This window comes from Dysidea avara, chromosome 1, assembly GCF_963678975.1.
Source record: "Dysidea avara chromosome 1, odDysAvar1.4, whole genome shotgun sequence".
NCBI classification, from domain to species: domain Eukaryota; kingdom Metazoa; phylum Porifera; class Demospongiae; order Dictyoceratida; family Dysideidae; genus Dysidea; species Dysidea avara.
Genome location: NC_089272.1, coordinates 17,970,282 through 17,985,798, shown reverse-complemented (window position 1 = coordinate 17,985,798; position 15,517 = coordinate 17,970,282). Strand labels below are relative to the sequence as shown.

At 39.1% G+C, this 15,517-nt stretch overlaps 2 long non-coding RNA genes across 7 annotated transcripts in view; both read left to right on the top strand.

Moving 5' to 3' along the window:
- The window catches only part of LOC136258267 (uncharacterized), a 28,586-nt gene extending 25,159 nt beyond the window's left edge, over positions 1-3,427 (top strand). For 3 of the 4 annotated variants that reach the window (XR_010702704.1, XR_010702683.1, XR_010702693.1), the window contains 2 exons: positions 2,975-3,031; positions 3,086-3,427. This is a non-coding gene — a long non-coding RNA (uncharacterized lncRNA). The remainder of the gene's footprint in view (positions 1-2,974; positions 3,032-3,085) is intronic. The other variant, XR_010702714.1, reaches the window with a different exon arrangement.
- Positions 3,428-4,618: 1,191 nt separating this feature from the next.
- The window catches only part of LOC136258276 (uncharacterized), a 30,130-nt gene continuing 19,231 nt past the window's right edge, over positions 4,619-15,517 (top strand). Inside the window, exons 1-3 of one of the 3 annotated variants that reach the window (XR_010702726.1) lie at positions 4,619-4,752; positions 5,160-5,307; positions 5,359-5,442. This is a non-coding gene — a long non-coding RNA (uncharacterized lncRNA). Of the gene's footprint in view, positions 4,753-5,159; positions 5,308-5,353; positions 6,542-15,517 lie in introns of those variants that run through there. The other 2 variants (XR_010702724.1, XR_010702727.1) reach the window with 2 other exon arrangements.

Here is a 15,517-nt window from a genome sequence, read left to right as displayed (position 1 = left end):
TCCTGTAGAGAGTTCAGCTAGAAGAAGTCACATTGTAGAGAGTTCAGCTACAAAGAAACTACCACGTAGAGAATCCAGCTGCAAACAAATCATCCTGTAGAGAGTTCAGCTAGAAGAAGTCACCTTTTAGAGAGTTCAGCTACAAAGCAACCACCATGTAAAGAGTTCAGCTGCAAAAAACTCAATTACCTTGTAGAAAGATCGGCTAGAAGAAGTTACCTTGTAGAGAGTTCAGCTACAAAGAAACCACCATGTAGAGAGTTCAGCTGCAAACAAATCACCTGTAGAGAGTTCAGCTAGAAACAAGTCACCCTGTAGAGAGTTCAGCTAGAAGAAGTCACATTGTAGAGAGTTCAGCTACAATGAAACTCCCATGTAGAGAGTTCAGCTGCAAACAAATCACCCTGTAGAGAACTCAGCTACAAACAAATATGCAGTGAAAAAGATCAGCTAGAAGAAGTTACCTTGTAGAGAGTTCAGCTACAACGAAACCACCATGTAGAGAGTTCAGCTACAAACAAATCACCTGTAGAGAGTTCAGCTAGAAACAAGTCACCCTGTAGAGAGATCAGCTAGAAACAAGTCACCTTGTAGAGAGTTCAGCTAGAAGAAGTCACATTGTAGAGAGTTCAGCTACAAAGAAACCACCATTTAGAGAGTTCAGCTGCAAACAAATCACCCAGTAGAAAGTTCAGCTATGAACAGATCACCCTGTTGAGAGTTCAGTTAGAAACAAGGAATCCTGTAGAGAGATCACCTAGAAGTATCGCCTTGTAGAGTTCAGCTACAAACAAATCACCTGTAGAGAGTTCAGCTACAAACAAATCACCCTGTAGAGAGATCAGCTAGAAGAAGTTACCTTGTAGGGATTTCAGCTACAAACAAATCACCCTGTAGAGAGTTCAGCTACAAAGAAACTATTCTGTAAAGAGCTCAGCTGCAAACAAATCACTTGTACAGAATTCAGCTACAAACAAATCGCCCTGTAGAGAGATCAGCTAGAAGAAATTACCTTGTAGATAGTTCAGCTACAAACAAATCACCCTGTAGAAAGATCAGTTAGAAGAAGTTACCTTGGAGAAAGTTCAGCTACAAAGAAACCATTTTGTAAAGAGCTCAGCTGCAAACAAATCACCTGTACAGAATTCAACTACGAACAAATCACCCTGTAGAGATCAGCTATAAGAAGTTACCTTGTAGATAGTTCAGCTACAAACAAACCTCCCTGTAGAGAGATCAGCTAGAAGAAATTACCTTGTAGAGAGTTCAGCTACAAAGAAACCACCATGTAGAGAGTTCAGCTGCAAAGAAATCACCCTGTAGAAAATTCTGCCAGAAACAAATTGCCCTGTAGAAAGATCAGTTAGAAGAAGTTACCTTTTAGAGAGTTCAGCTACAAAGAAACCATTCTGTAAAGAGCTCAGCTGCAAACAAATCACCTATACAAAATTTAGCTACAAACACATCACCCTGTAGAGAGATCAGCTAGAAGAAGTTACCTTGTAGATCGTTCAGCTACAAACAATTCACCCTGTAGAGAGAGCAATTAGAAGAAGTCACCTTGTAGAGTGTTCAGTTACAAAGAAACCACCATGGAGATTTCTGTAATCAATATATGTGACCGGATTTGCGAAAAGGGGTCTTCCACACACATCCAATTCCGTAAATGTTGGAGACCATAACTCAGTGTTCAAGTAACATATTAACCTGAACATTTCACCATGTATTCAGTTATAGTGGTGCTCACCACTGCCCAAATATCAAGGCAATAGCTCTTTCCAATCTGAAGTTATCAATTGTCAAAGTTGGCAAATTGGACCCCTTTTCGCAAATCCGGTCACATATGTATTATACAGTATATATAATTTGTACATTTACTGATAAAATATTTAAAGTACATCTACTTCATCTTTTCTTCTTCCTGTAGTAAAGAAAAAAACATAGGTTAAAAAAGTCCCAAAGCTGGCCATAGGCCGGCTTTGGGGTATACAAATACAAAAAGAAATGAAATCTAATCCAAAACAGCCAAGCTGTAAAAAAAGTGTGCGGCCCTCAGAAAGGCTATGGTGAAAAAAGATGTGAAATCCAAGGTGGCGGCCAAGAAATGGCTGTGATGGTAGGTTAGTGGTAAAAATTTTAATAACGACAATTCAGGTGAATTTTTGTGAAGCGGCACAAAATTCACCTGAATTGTCATTATTAAAATTTTTACCACTAACCTACCATCACAGCCATTTCTTGGCCGCCACCTTGGATTTCACATCTTTTTTCACCATAGCCTTTCTGAGGGCCGCACACTTTTTTTACAGCTTGGCTGTTTTGGATTAGATTATATTACAGTGGAACCTGTGTTACGGTCACCTGGATTAAGCGGTCACCTTTGCGTAACGGCCTCGGTCACGAGGTCCCAAATATTTTCCCATACAAATGTATGTAATGTCGTCTGCATTAAGCGGTCACCTGTCTAACGCGTATAACGGCCAACCAAGAATTTGCCTATGAATCACTGTATACATAACTTCATCCTTCGTATAGCGGTCGCTTCTTTTATGGTGGCTTGTTAAGCCAATAGTCTGACACCACGGCACCGTTTCACTATCAGGCTTCATTACTTAAACGTATTCAATAGCTATAACCAACATTCATAACAAGCTCACCTTGTATATTAAAGACCGAGATAAAAACTAGGGTAAAATTATAGTTGGCGCGAGCCTCTTAATAATAATTACTCATTTATAACGGTCATAGCCACTAAAATGCTGCAGACCACCTTATGCAGGTTTTCTCTATAACAGCCACCTGTATATAAAGGCCAGATATATCTGGTCCCAAGGTGACCATTATAGACAGGTTCCACTGTACCAAACTAGATTATATCTAGTTTAATGCCCATGCTATATTTATTGTATATAATACAATATGGCTTCATTTTAGTTAACACATTAAATTTTTTTTTTTGTGAAACGATTAATAGTTTCAACAGAATGGCAACCTAGCTGAACTACAGTATACCACTCATAGGTTAGACTATGTATGTGCATAAATAGGCTTATGCATGGTGTTTAATTGTATATTATTTCTGCAGCAAAATACCCACTGATTCTGGATTGGATAGCTTGATGGCCACATGCTGATCTGGCCAGCATACATGATACTGGGCATCAGAAAAGTGGCTGTCGGACATATAGCTATATATTGGTGTAGCACTTTATGATCTATTATGTCGAGCAATCTTATTTTCATGCATGCTCTAATTTACACAGCTATAAATCAACACCAAAGAACTCTTTTGCTATTTTTGTGGTATTACATTGTAGCTATGTATATTGCAGATGCAAAAATGCATGGATTTGACTTTGTACGTAGCTTCCATCACATGTACGTTGAATTGTTTTTAATGTGTATTTATTACTATCTCATTTCTCCTCTTCCAAAAAAAGCTATGTGTAGTGTGTGGTCTGTGAAAAGGGTGACACCAAAAGGCTAGGCTTGCACAACCCAAAACATAAACATCTAGCTAAATACAAAGGCTACAACAGCACACACAACTTATAAAACACACATTTACAAAACACAGCTCACACAAGCATATAACATATTAAATGGGACCAAAAAAGTAATTCTTAACTGAACAACGAAAAACGTTACACTTAAGACACAGATAGAATGCTAAATATTGTTCCAGAGAAACTGAAGGTGATAAATTAGTAATATCTGTCCTTAAAGGGTACGAATAATAATAAAGACTGAAAGGGGACTCCTTGGATATCTATTTGTGTGTGGTCAACAATTAACAACAACATGACACACATCTCAATGGCGGATCCAGGATGGGGCATTTGGGCAAATGCCCCCCCCCCTTCAAGAAATTGCATACAAGATCGAGATACTCTAATAGAGCAGTCAATTACTCTAATAAAGCAGTCACAATGTTCATGAGGCAGTGTAGCTTACTTATGAAGCTATAAATAGGATTTTATTTTACATAACAGACGTGATATAGTTGGTAAGGATAACTAGCTATTATTGTCGTGACCTTTTTTTTTTTTTTTGGTCTTCAACTGGTTTTCAGCAAGTTTTTTTGGTCTTCAACTGGTTTTCAGCAAGTTTTTTTGGTCTTCAACTGTTTTTCAGAAAGGTGCCCCCCCTCTTTCCAAACTCTGGATCCGCCCCTGCATCTGTGAATATGTTGTGTGACATGCTAGCCGGTTAGTGACGAAGGTACTATTTGTTAGGACAAGCAATAAAATTTAATCTGAGTAACGTGTGCATGCACTCAAGCCCATTTTCCTGAGCACCTGCATGCACAGTACGCCGAATAAAGTGTTTCTAATTAGCTACGCCCTTACCATATCGACTCTGTCGCTGTACTCCATTAGTGAATGAACCAAGAATTGACCTCTACTTTGGCCCCCTTTTCTGTTACACCTTTTCAGCTATAAGTCACTAAGTTTAAGTCCTTGCAATTAGGTTAGGCCGGTAATCCAAAGGTTTCAGCACATGTTGCTGTCAGACCATCAGTGCTGGTCACTGTAAAGCGCTAATAACAATAACAAACGTACTCCTCTGATGAGACTCAGTATCCTCGTAGGTATTTTTGGTACGATAAAACCCACAGTCAATCCAAAGTATATCCAATTAATGAGCAACACGAGCAAAATGTTTGTTAATAGTGTTCCCGTTTGCCGTAAGAATAGCAGTGAGGTAACAGAGTGAGTGCAGTCTCCATTGGGTGCACGAGACGCTATAACAGTGAGTGTGAACCATACAGTGGGTTGTATATGTTCTCCGTAATACGTAGGTCATGGATAATGGTAGCTAAGGCATATTATTATCTATGCGTAGGCCTACCGCAGAGAAAGTACTATTAGAATATAGTCTAGTGTCCAGGGCAATTTTTTTCAAACGACCCGTAGAAGGCGTAGATCAATGAAAATGACCTGAGGGCACCTAAACACAAAAAGGGAGAAATAGGGCTGGATACAAGACTGTACTTTCATAAGTCAAATTTTTTTTAGAGTGTATGGTCGGGTGTGAATTTCTGGTAATGAACTTTTTGGCAATATTTTACTTTACCCTATCACCACCACAACTGCCACTTTCTAAGTGCTCTGTAACACCAGTCAAGTGTTTTAGTAGCCCCTGCGCTTCTCCTGTAGCGGCCACAGTGAACGGGAACCTTAAGAGAATGGGAACAGGGATAACTGGTCTTCCACTCATGATGGCATGGTTAGATGATCTCATCATCAACTTCTGAAATGTCAGCATTGTACACAATGATAGTGGCACTAATATTGAAGAGAAACAGTAAGGAGAGGTATTGTATAGGTGGAGTGGAATGTTGCTACTTAAGTACAGCTCAAACCGGTGACCTCATGCCTACATGCACATGCGTGCTTGCGAAAACTAGACTTGGGAGTTGATTGCTTTAACTGTAAACAGGTTAGTGATGTTTACTGTGTGATTGCAAACAGTACTAGCCTATAAAGTTGTGAGATTCCGGGTTTGGATTCACTTGGGCCAAATTTTGCTATTTAAAGCTATATAGTGACACTGTGGTTGCTCTTATGTAAAAAAAAGCAAACTGATAATTAAATTCCTTGTTCTATAATGAATCACTTGATATATAGTATGTTTTGTATGTTATAGCAGTTTAGAAGCTACAAATTTGGTGGTGAGGGGGTTAGTACTGTAACATTTTTTTTTGCCTATAAGAATTGCTTTGCTACGGTTGTTTTGTCCCAAGCAGTGTTGCATCATTCATGCTGTTATATCTAGCAGTGTCAATGAATTAGTGGTGGACATAGTCCACACCCACTAAAACTAAAACTGTTGTGCAAAGAGGTAGAGGTGGTTATAAAGGTAAACGTGCTCAATCTATGAACCTGTCTGTGGGGTCTTGTGGTCTATTTCTAGTTAATAAGTTATCAGTATATGAATCATTTTCAAATCATTGCCAAGCACTGAAATAACTACCATGCACGTACGTATTGAAAGCTAGGTCCAAATAAATTCCAGATCCTAAATGAAGGCCATGGGGCCCTACTATTATTATTAAGTCTACCAGTTGGGCACTATCATGTGTTGTGGGCTATTACACCTTTTATTGAATGCCCCCAAAATGTATGGGAAAATTTTCTACACCCGGTCAGTTTAGACAATTTTGACACTTTTACATTTCCATTAATTGGACTTCTGGCATCATCATACTCACAGAGAGTTGCTCTACATGTATCAAAACTAAACAGACTTGAGGTAGGCGGTACATGATAATTAATTTAATTTTTAATGGTTTTTTAAATTGAAATGTATAGGACATGACTGTTCCAGCATTTTTGTCATGAACAAAAGTATAGCAAATGTCTGCAAACTTCTTGATATGGAACTCTAAAGTTATTTCAATTGACTGATAGGAGTATCATACACAAACCACACAACTCCATAGACAGACAGACAAATGTATGAATATAATTGACATTATGTGTATTCATGATCACCACTTCACTTATGATTATATTAAAGCTAAACCTATTACCATAAATGGTAAAACTTACAAGCAATGCTGAGAAAATCATAAATTTGTATTGATTTAAAACTACACATCACAGACTAGACATCAAATGTATATATATATATATATAGAAGCACAAGGGTTGTGCATTACTATCAACCTTCAGTTGTACAAGTATTGCTACAGATCTAGACCAGACTATAGTATGTTCACGTTGAGCTGAATCCTCAGAAACATTTAATAACTCAATTACACATGATCTTGAAATTTGGCTCATTTGTAGTACTGCTTGACCCGCTAAAAATATTTCAAAATCTTGTTGTTCAAATGTTTGACATAATATTTACGACCAATCAAAATTTTCACAATACATTTCTTATGGGGAAGCCATATCAGTACAGTGTTCATTACAGCCCTTTTCCAAACTTGTACTGGAGCCAAACCATACGTGTTTGTTGTTGACACCTTGCTGTTACCAATAATCATCTGGTTGGCTGAAATTTTAACTCTGTTGAGAAAAAATCCACTTTTAATTTTTAGCTGTTTTTCAGGATTCAACTCAACGTGAACATACTATAGCTAATCTGATAATATTATGGGTTCTGGTGTGCTCATGGTGGTTTCATTGTTGTATGGTTCTATTGTTTCTATAGGTTCTTGAAGGTGTGGGTACTTGAGTCTTGCCTTATATGAAGCATTGACACTTGACATTTAATATTCCTAGGTACAGACCTGCTGGGTGGACTTATATAGCTGGATATACTGCATGGAGCAATGTAAATAAACTTTGCTGCTCAACAATAACACAGCACTATTAACAGCAACTGGGAATTAGTGATCATTGAACGTGAAACCTCAGTGTTATTTGTATCGATCTACACAAAAATCCATATTATACACACACACGTATTATATAAAAATCACTGTACCCTCTTTGTTTCCCAACTCAACACTGAAATCATTTGTGATGACGAAAGCTGTGTACGTACATTAAATAGTACAAGTAACTTCAGTAGATAAATATCTAATCTATCCTTCTAACTAGGGGTATGCATACATTAACTTTGTCAATACCATAGTCAAACTGTGTGGATTGTTCTACTATTGCACAATTAGACATTATTCTACTGAGAGGTAAAAAGGTTGCCTCAGATTCTTCAATAAATAGAGTGGAGGATACTACAACAGAGTTTTTAAACCAAAATTTTCTAGGGTGATCGTAATACCATTTTACCTTTGCAAAAATGAATGTTTCATCATCTATGCCATCAATGGTGGGATTGTGCAAAACAAAATATTCAATAAGGCCTGTTCTAACATCCTCTGATAAGCAGTTGTGATCGTGGCTAATGATTTTTCCTATGCAGTTAGGCCATATAGCCATTATGCAAGTTGATTTGTGCGAACGTGACCTTAATGATGTATACCAATGGCCATAAACATTTACTTGATAAAATTCAGTATACTTCATTGGAACATGTTGAATCACTGATTGTCCCATGTACAGTCGACAGTATGCGTCCTTTAGCTTATTTCTGAGGGATTCAGTAAAGTATTTTTCACGAAAGGGAGGTATGGTATGATGACAGTCTTGTAAGTTAGCAGTTACAGTGGCAGGTGAGCAAAAGAGATTTTTTTCATAGTCAAAATGGGACTTGCTATCAAATATCTCATTCCTGTCATCTATAATTGCATAGTTGTTTGTTACACTGCTAATACATGGTAACAGTTCAGGAGGAGTCAGTTGTGATACATTTGTGACACTCAGGCTTTGCATTAAGGTGAATTTCTCCAAAACCTGAATTTCAGGTGCATGTCAACTCTTTTGAAAAGATTCAAGTATGCCATTGTAGCGTTCAAAAGAAAAACACTAGAATGAATATACAGGTCCAAAATCTTCTACACATTTACATAAATGGGCATGTAAATGCATGTTGGGCGTGACACAAGCTTCCCCAAAAAGTCGCTCAAATTTATGGCAAAACTCAAGTACCAGATGGTCTGCGACAGCTACTTCTGTTTCATGAATAAAAGGACGGCATAAAATAGAGCAGAAATTTGAGAACGTGCACCACATATCAAAGTGTTCTGGTGGTAAAAAATCTTGTAGCACAAAGGGTGAATAAACTATAGTCCAGATCATCCACTGTTCAGCTGTAAATCCTGAGAAAGAAGAAGATATTTTACCAGGCAGTCTACCTACATGTGCAGGAACCTCTATCAAGTCCATTTTGTTTTGTATGGCATTTAATGTTGACTCACATAAAATGCCTCTGGTTTTCCATAAACTAGTAACATTTTTGGCCGTGCCTAAGAATAGATTATGCATGGCATCTATCATATGGCAACGCACTATATCAAAATATTTTAGCTCTAATAATTCGGAATGACGCACTCCAATTTCTTGTTGAATCTTCTCTTGTGCAGCAGCTGTTGTAGCATTGTTTTGCCTCTAAAGCCTTGGTTCGATGAGTTTTTATATCACGCAATTGCCATTCATCTCGTTGAAAGCCAGAATAATCTGTTGATTCTTTTGTCAGAAATTCTTTCAAACATTTAGAGCAACCACGTTTTGCTTTGAAGCCATAGAAACCGCATATCTTTCTGGTTGCTGGAATATCAAAACTAATGCAAGCCAGAGCAACACGTATAGTTTTAATTCCCAAGGTGACTTGACCACTGTTAATATGAATGCCATGATAGAACTGGTTCAGTTCATCACTAAGCCACTGAAAATACCATCTTATATCTCTCTTTTTTCACAGTATTAGGTTGCAAAAATAGCAGAAATGTGAAGTTCGTACCGACTTGATAGTACTGCTGACATGGTTTCAAGTGAGCCTGTCAGTATGCAACAATAACCGGAAAATAATGGAAGAATACGTAATAATGGAATATTTAGAGCTTACAGTAACTAGATGCGAGCGGTGGACGGGAAACAGAGAATTTATTTGGAATGGCCTTACAGTGTTACCACCAACTCAAACATTTTACAACTTCATGTTTGCTACTTGGTACACTAGCAATGATCATGTACACAAATGTGTAGCTACAGGCAACAGTTGTACGGCTACAAACTTACAACTTCACATTTATTTACCGTTCACTATGTTAGCAATGGTTTTGCACATACTAGCGTTGAAACCGGGTCGGGTCCAGACATGCCAACTCTCACGCATTAGGCGTGAGTCTCACTCTTTGGCTAGTAATCTCACGCTCTCACGCCTAACCCTCTGTTTCTCACTCTATTAGCTTAGTTCTCACGCATTTGTCACGCCTGATCTGCTTCATCATTAGCCCTGTGCTTAAAATTGGACAGCCCTGTACTTATTTGTGACCGGAGTTCACATAACAAGGCTTCCACACACACAAAATCAAACTTACGTTTTTACCAGAAATGGATTGCTGGCCTAATACACTATCACATTCCACACTGTACTTCCTTCAGGACTGGCAAGTCTGGTTTCTGTGGCAGCTTTCTTCCGACCCTGTCAAAGCCACGAGTGGGAGATTGGCGCCATTGAATGGCCATGGCTTTGTGATAATGGTGCGTAGTGAGCTGGGACTTCACAGAGCGCTCACCAATAGTGTTCTCGGTCAATTTGGAGTGATTTGAGGGCCATGGAGAGCCCCTGTGATATTATTACTCACTCGAGAAAAGCTGCCCAAAACAGGGCTAATTTTGGGTATCAGAAATGTATACACCCACTCAGTGATAGCTAGTAAATAGATGCATACTTGGTGCAAATTTTGTTTCCACAGCTGTAGGCACTGGGAAGTTATTACACAATGATTACTTAAAATCGCCATATCTCCTAACGAAGTTTTGTGCGTCGAAGCCGGGTTTTGTCAAATTCAGTCACATTTTTGTACTTTGAGCATGCAACGACCTTTTTTTTTTTTTTTGGTCTTCACTACCAAAAATCCTGGAGCTGCACTGGAGTCTGGTCCACATTGCTGGTAGTATTTGAGGTCTCACTCCTAAAATTGTTCAGAGGTTGGCATCTCTGCGGGTCATCCGGGTCACATTTTCTCCGGTTTACAATTTATCCGGGTCTGACCCGGATTGGATCACGTGAGAAACGAAATTGTTAGTTTGACGACGTGGAACTTATAAACGCTATCGCGTAGCTCTTTCGTGAGCCACGCCCACTTATCGCATTACCAACATATGCTCAGCCACGCCTATTTATTAGTAAGTGCAGTATGTAGCACGAAACTGAGGGTATCTATGGTGAGGGGTAGCTATTGTCAGTAGGTGAAGACTTTTTTTTTTTTTTTTTTTTGGTTTTCAACCTACAGCTAGACTGAAGTTGCAATATTTACTCAACACGAATCGAACGCTCAAAATGTAGACTCGTTCGCTCACCCGAGACTAGCCGAAACACGTCTCGGCTTTAATTAATCCGGGTCATCCCGGTCAGCAGTAGTGACCCGGTTTCAACGTTGGCACATACACCCTCTCAATTGTGTTACAGTGCTATCATCAACTCAACAATTTCTTTACATTCTATATTAAATTTGCTATGCTAACAATGGTTACGTACACACCTCCCTCACATGTGCAGCTTTTGGCTACTGTGTTACCACTAACTTCTTTTAATATTTTCCATTTGCTAAACTAACAATGGTGCACCCTATAATCTGTTGCTTTAGGCAACAGTATTATTGCTTACTTACAGTTGCACATTTTCCACTTGCTACATACACTAGCAATCATTATACCTCCATTAAATGTATTGCAGCTATGAGGTGCGCTGCTTTTACTACTGTGTTACTGCTAACTCAAAGAATTTAAAATTTGCAATTTGCTAAACTAATAATGGTCACATACATATATATGCACCTTAATGCTGCTATGGGCAATGGTGTTACTCACACCTCCCTCACATGTACTACTTTTAACTTAATACCACTAACTCATGATGAGCAAGAATTTTAATTTGCCATTTGCTAAACTAACAGTGGTCACGTACATATGCACCCTAAAATCTGTTGCTATGGCAACGGTGTTATTGCTAACTTGAAAATCTTGCAACTTTTCATGTTTGTCATGCAATGTTCACATACACATTCCCCCTCAAATGTGTTGCTATAGGCTACGGTGTTACCGGTAACTAAAAAAAGCCTCACTGTTTCACATTAATTATTTTGCTATTTGCCACACTAACAATGGTCACGCACACATCTCCCTCACATGTGTTACTTTGGCTACATTGTTACTGCTAAATTTTATTTGTGATTTGCTAAGCTAACAATGATCACATATATTCATTGTTAGTTCAGCAAATGACAAAAATAATATTAAATTGAAAAATTCTTTGATCACTAGTTAGTGGTAACACTGTAGCCAAAAACAACACATGTGAGGGAGGTATGTACATGACTACGTGACTATTGACAATAATGTGAAATTGTAAAACTTTGTTAATTTGGAGGTAATAGATTATAGCCAACACATTATTTTGAGGGGGCATGTGTGCATTACTAGTGTAGTAAATGGAAAAGGTGAAACTGTGTAATACTGTTGCCTTTTTTGAGGGGGCATGTGTATGTATCCATTGCTAGAGGTGCAAATTGCAAATTGTAAATATTATTAGCAGTATCACTTTTGCCCATAGCAACAAAATTTATAATTAAGGTGCATATACGTGACCACTGTGCCAAAAGCAACACATGTGAGAGAAGTGTGTATGTGACCATTGTTATGGCAAATAAAAACAAATGCGAAAATTATTTTTAATTTATTATTATTATTAATGCTTTACAGTGACCAGCACTGAAGGTCTGACAGCAACTTGACTATGGGCTGCAGCCTCAGATTATCTAACCTAGTTACAAGGACTCAGACTTAAACAATAACTTATAGCAAATTGTAAGGTTTTTGAGTTAGAAATAACATTGTAGCCTATAGCAACACATTTAAGGGGACATGTGTATGTAATGGAATGGTTCTCCACCTTTTCAAATACACTTTAGGTAACAACTTTAAACAGGCTGTAGGACCAGGTGTCCTACAGACCTTCAGCACTTGTGCCTTATAAATTAAAAAAGTAACCACTGTTATTTTAGCAACTGACAAATGTGAAATCATATTCTTTAATTAGCAGTCACATTTGAGGGGGCATGTGTACGTGAACATTGCTAGTACTGCAAATTTCCATTAGCAGTAACACTGTTGTCATAGTATCAGATTTTAGGGTACATATGTGTAATATCTCGACTTCATTAAACAAACAAGAATCAACAAGGTACAATCACACAATAAATACAACATGTCATTATGGTGCTCTATAAACAGAAAGCCTAGTGTGCATGTGCAAGCGTGCTAAATATAGTACAACTCCCCCTAAAATACAATTTGTATGTATGTTGTGCATGTGTGTGCATTAAAGTCTCACGAAGTCCTGATATCTTGTTGGCTCCTTAACAATTCGACCACGAGAGGTTCTGACTGGCTCTTGAGTTGTTACGCCTGCACTTGAGTCAGTTTGTACAGTGTTTTCCTGAGTTTGTTCCACTTGCTCCGTGGCTCCCTCATTCTCATCATCATCATCAATTGACAATGTTTCTGATGCCTGGCTGACTTTTCTCAAGTGCTTGTGATTTCGGCGGTATTCTCGACCATTGGGACCTCTTACAATGTATGATCTGGGTGCATCTGCCAGCTTGACTACTACTCCTGGTACCCACTGATCCTCTACTTGTATTCTGATACTATCATTAGGCTGCAGTTTGCAGAGATCTTTAGAGGCTCTGTCATAATACTTTTTGTTTCTTTCTTGAGCAAGTCTTGCAGATTCCATAACGTTCTCTGGATTAATCATCTTAGCAGCCAGTTGTTCTGGTGTGCACGGTAGTACTGAACGTAACCTGCGGCTCATACATAGCTGTGCTGGTGAACCAATACCATTGATCATGGTGTTGCGGTATTCCAGTAAGCTCAGGTGAGGATTTCTTTCGTCAGTCTTTGCCTTCCTCAGTATTCTCTTGATAATCTGTACTGATTTTTCAGCTAGTCCATTTGCCTGTGGATGATATGGGCTTGTTGTCACATGTTTGAAACCCCACTCTTCATTAAACTTCTTGTACTCATCAGATGTGTATTGTGGACTATTGTCACTCTTGACAATTCTTGGTATTCCGTGGCGGGCAAAGACAGATTTGGTGTGTTGAATTACTAATCTGCTAGATGTGCTATGTAGTTTTGCAATTTCAGTGAAATGCGAGTAGCTGTCCATGTAGTCCTCACCGTTCAAGGAGAATAGGTCTGTGGAAACTGATTCCCGGGGTTGGGCTGGTGGCTCATCTGACATCATGGTTTCTTTGGAGTTGGATGCTTGGTACTGTAAACAGGTTTCACAGTTCGAGATCAGGTTCTCAATGTTTTTGCCCATTCCTGGCCAGAATAGAACATCCTTTGTACGCTGTTTGCTTTTCACTACTCCTAGATGTGCCGTGTTAATCTTGTTCAACATCTCTTTCCTCAAACTGTGCGGTATCACCACCTTTTAACCTTTGAGGATAATTCCTCGGACTGTGCTCAACTCATCACGGAAGTTCCAGTAGGGTCTCAGTTCTTGAGGAATCTCTGATCGGTTCTCTGGCCATCCTGATGTTATTGCACTCTGTAAGGTGACTATTGTTGGGTCATTGGCACAGGCTAGTCGTATCGCTTCCAACTTGGGATCTGATATTGGCAGGTTGTTTATCACTGAGTTTACTGCACATACAAGGTCTTCACTTAAATCATCTGGGGTGGAGACATTATCAAGGTAAGCACGTGATAATGTGTCAGCTAGGGTCATATCCTTACCAGGTTTGTAGGTGAGTGTGAATGTGTACCGTTGCAGCTGTAGGAGCATTCTTTGCAGGCGTGGTGGTGCTGCAGATAGTCGCTTTTTAGTGATGGCTTCTAGTGGCTTGTGATCTGACTCCACTCTCACTTCCTTTCCATATGTGTATTGGTGAAACTTGTTAAAGGCAAACACCACCGCTAAGAGCTCTTTTTCTATCTGTGCATAGCAGGTTTCTGCATCAGTGAGAGCCCTAGAAGCATATGCAACAGGCTTGGCGTTTTGTGAGAGGACTGCTCCTAGGCCAGATTGAGATGCATCACATGAAATTGTAACAGGTTGGCTTACATCATAATACATCAGGACTGGCTGCTCTGATAGTATCTTCTTGATCTTGTCAAAAGCATTCTTCTGGGGGTCTTCCCAGTGAAAAGTGACATCTGATTTTAGGATTTCTCTAATTGGTTGAGTGATTGTGGACATGTTGGGTATAAATTTAGCCAAATAATTGATAGTGCCGAGTATCCTTTCCACACCTTTCTTGTCGGTGGGTGGTGGCATCTCTTTGACTGCTTTGACTTTTTCAGGGTCTGGCTTTACACCTTCAGAGTTCAAGATGTGTCCAATGTATGAAACCTCTGGAAGACCAAACAGACACTTGTCTTTGTTGAGAGTTAAATTAATCTCTTCACATCTGGTTAGAACTGCTGCTAGTCTCATGTCATGTTCCTCCTGGTTAGTACCCCATACAAGTATGTCGTCAATGTCTGTTTCAACACCTGGTAGGTCACCAAGCAACTGGCACATTCTTTTTTGAAACACCTCCTGAGCTGACTTGATGCCAAATGGCATTCGCTTAAAGCAATATCGACCGAATGGGCTATTGAAAGTGGTCAGCAATTGACTTTCCTTAGAGAGGGGGATTTGCCAGTACCCATGATTTGCATCTAGTTTAGAGAAAAAACGTGCCCCAGACAGTCGGGTTGTAATGTCTTCTAGTGTTGGAAGTTGAAAATGTTCCCGTCGGATTGCCTTGTTGAGTGGCCTGGAATCAAGACAGATACGCAGTTTCTTAGACTTCGCCTTCTCAAATACAACCAGCGAGTTTTCCCAGTCAGTGGGTACATCAACCTTTCTTATCACCCCCATGCTCTCCATCTCATTTAGGGTCTGCTTAAGGCGTTCTCGTAATGCCACTGGTTGGTTTCAT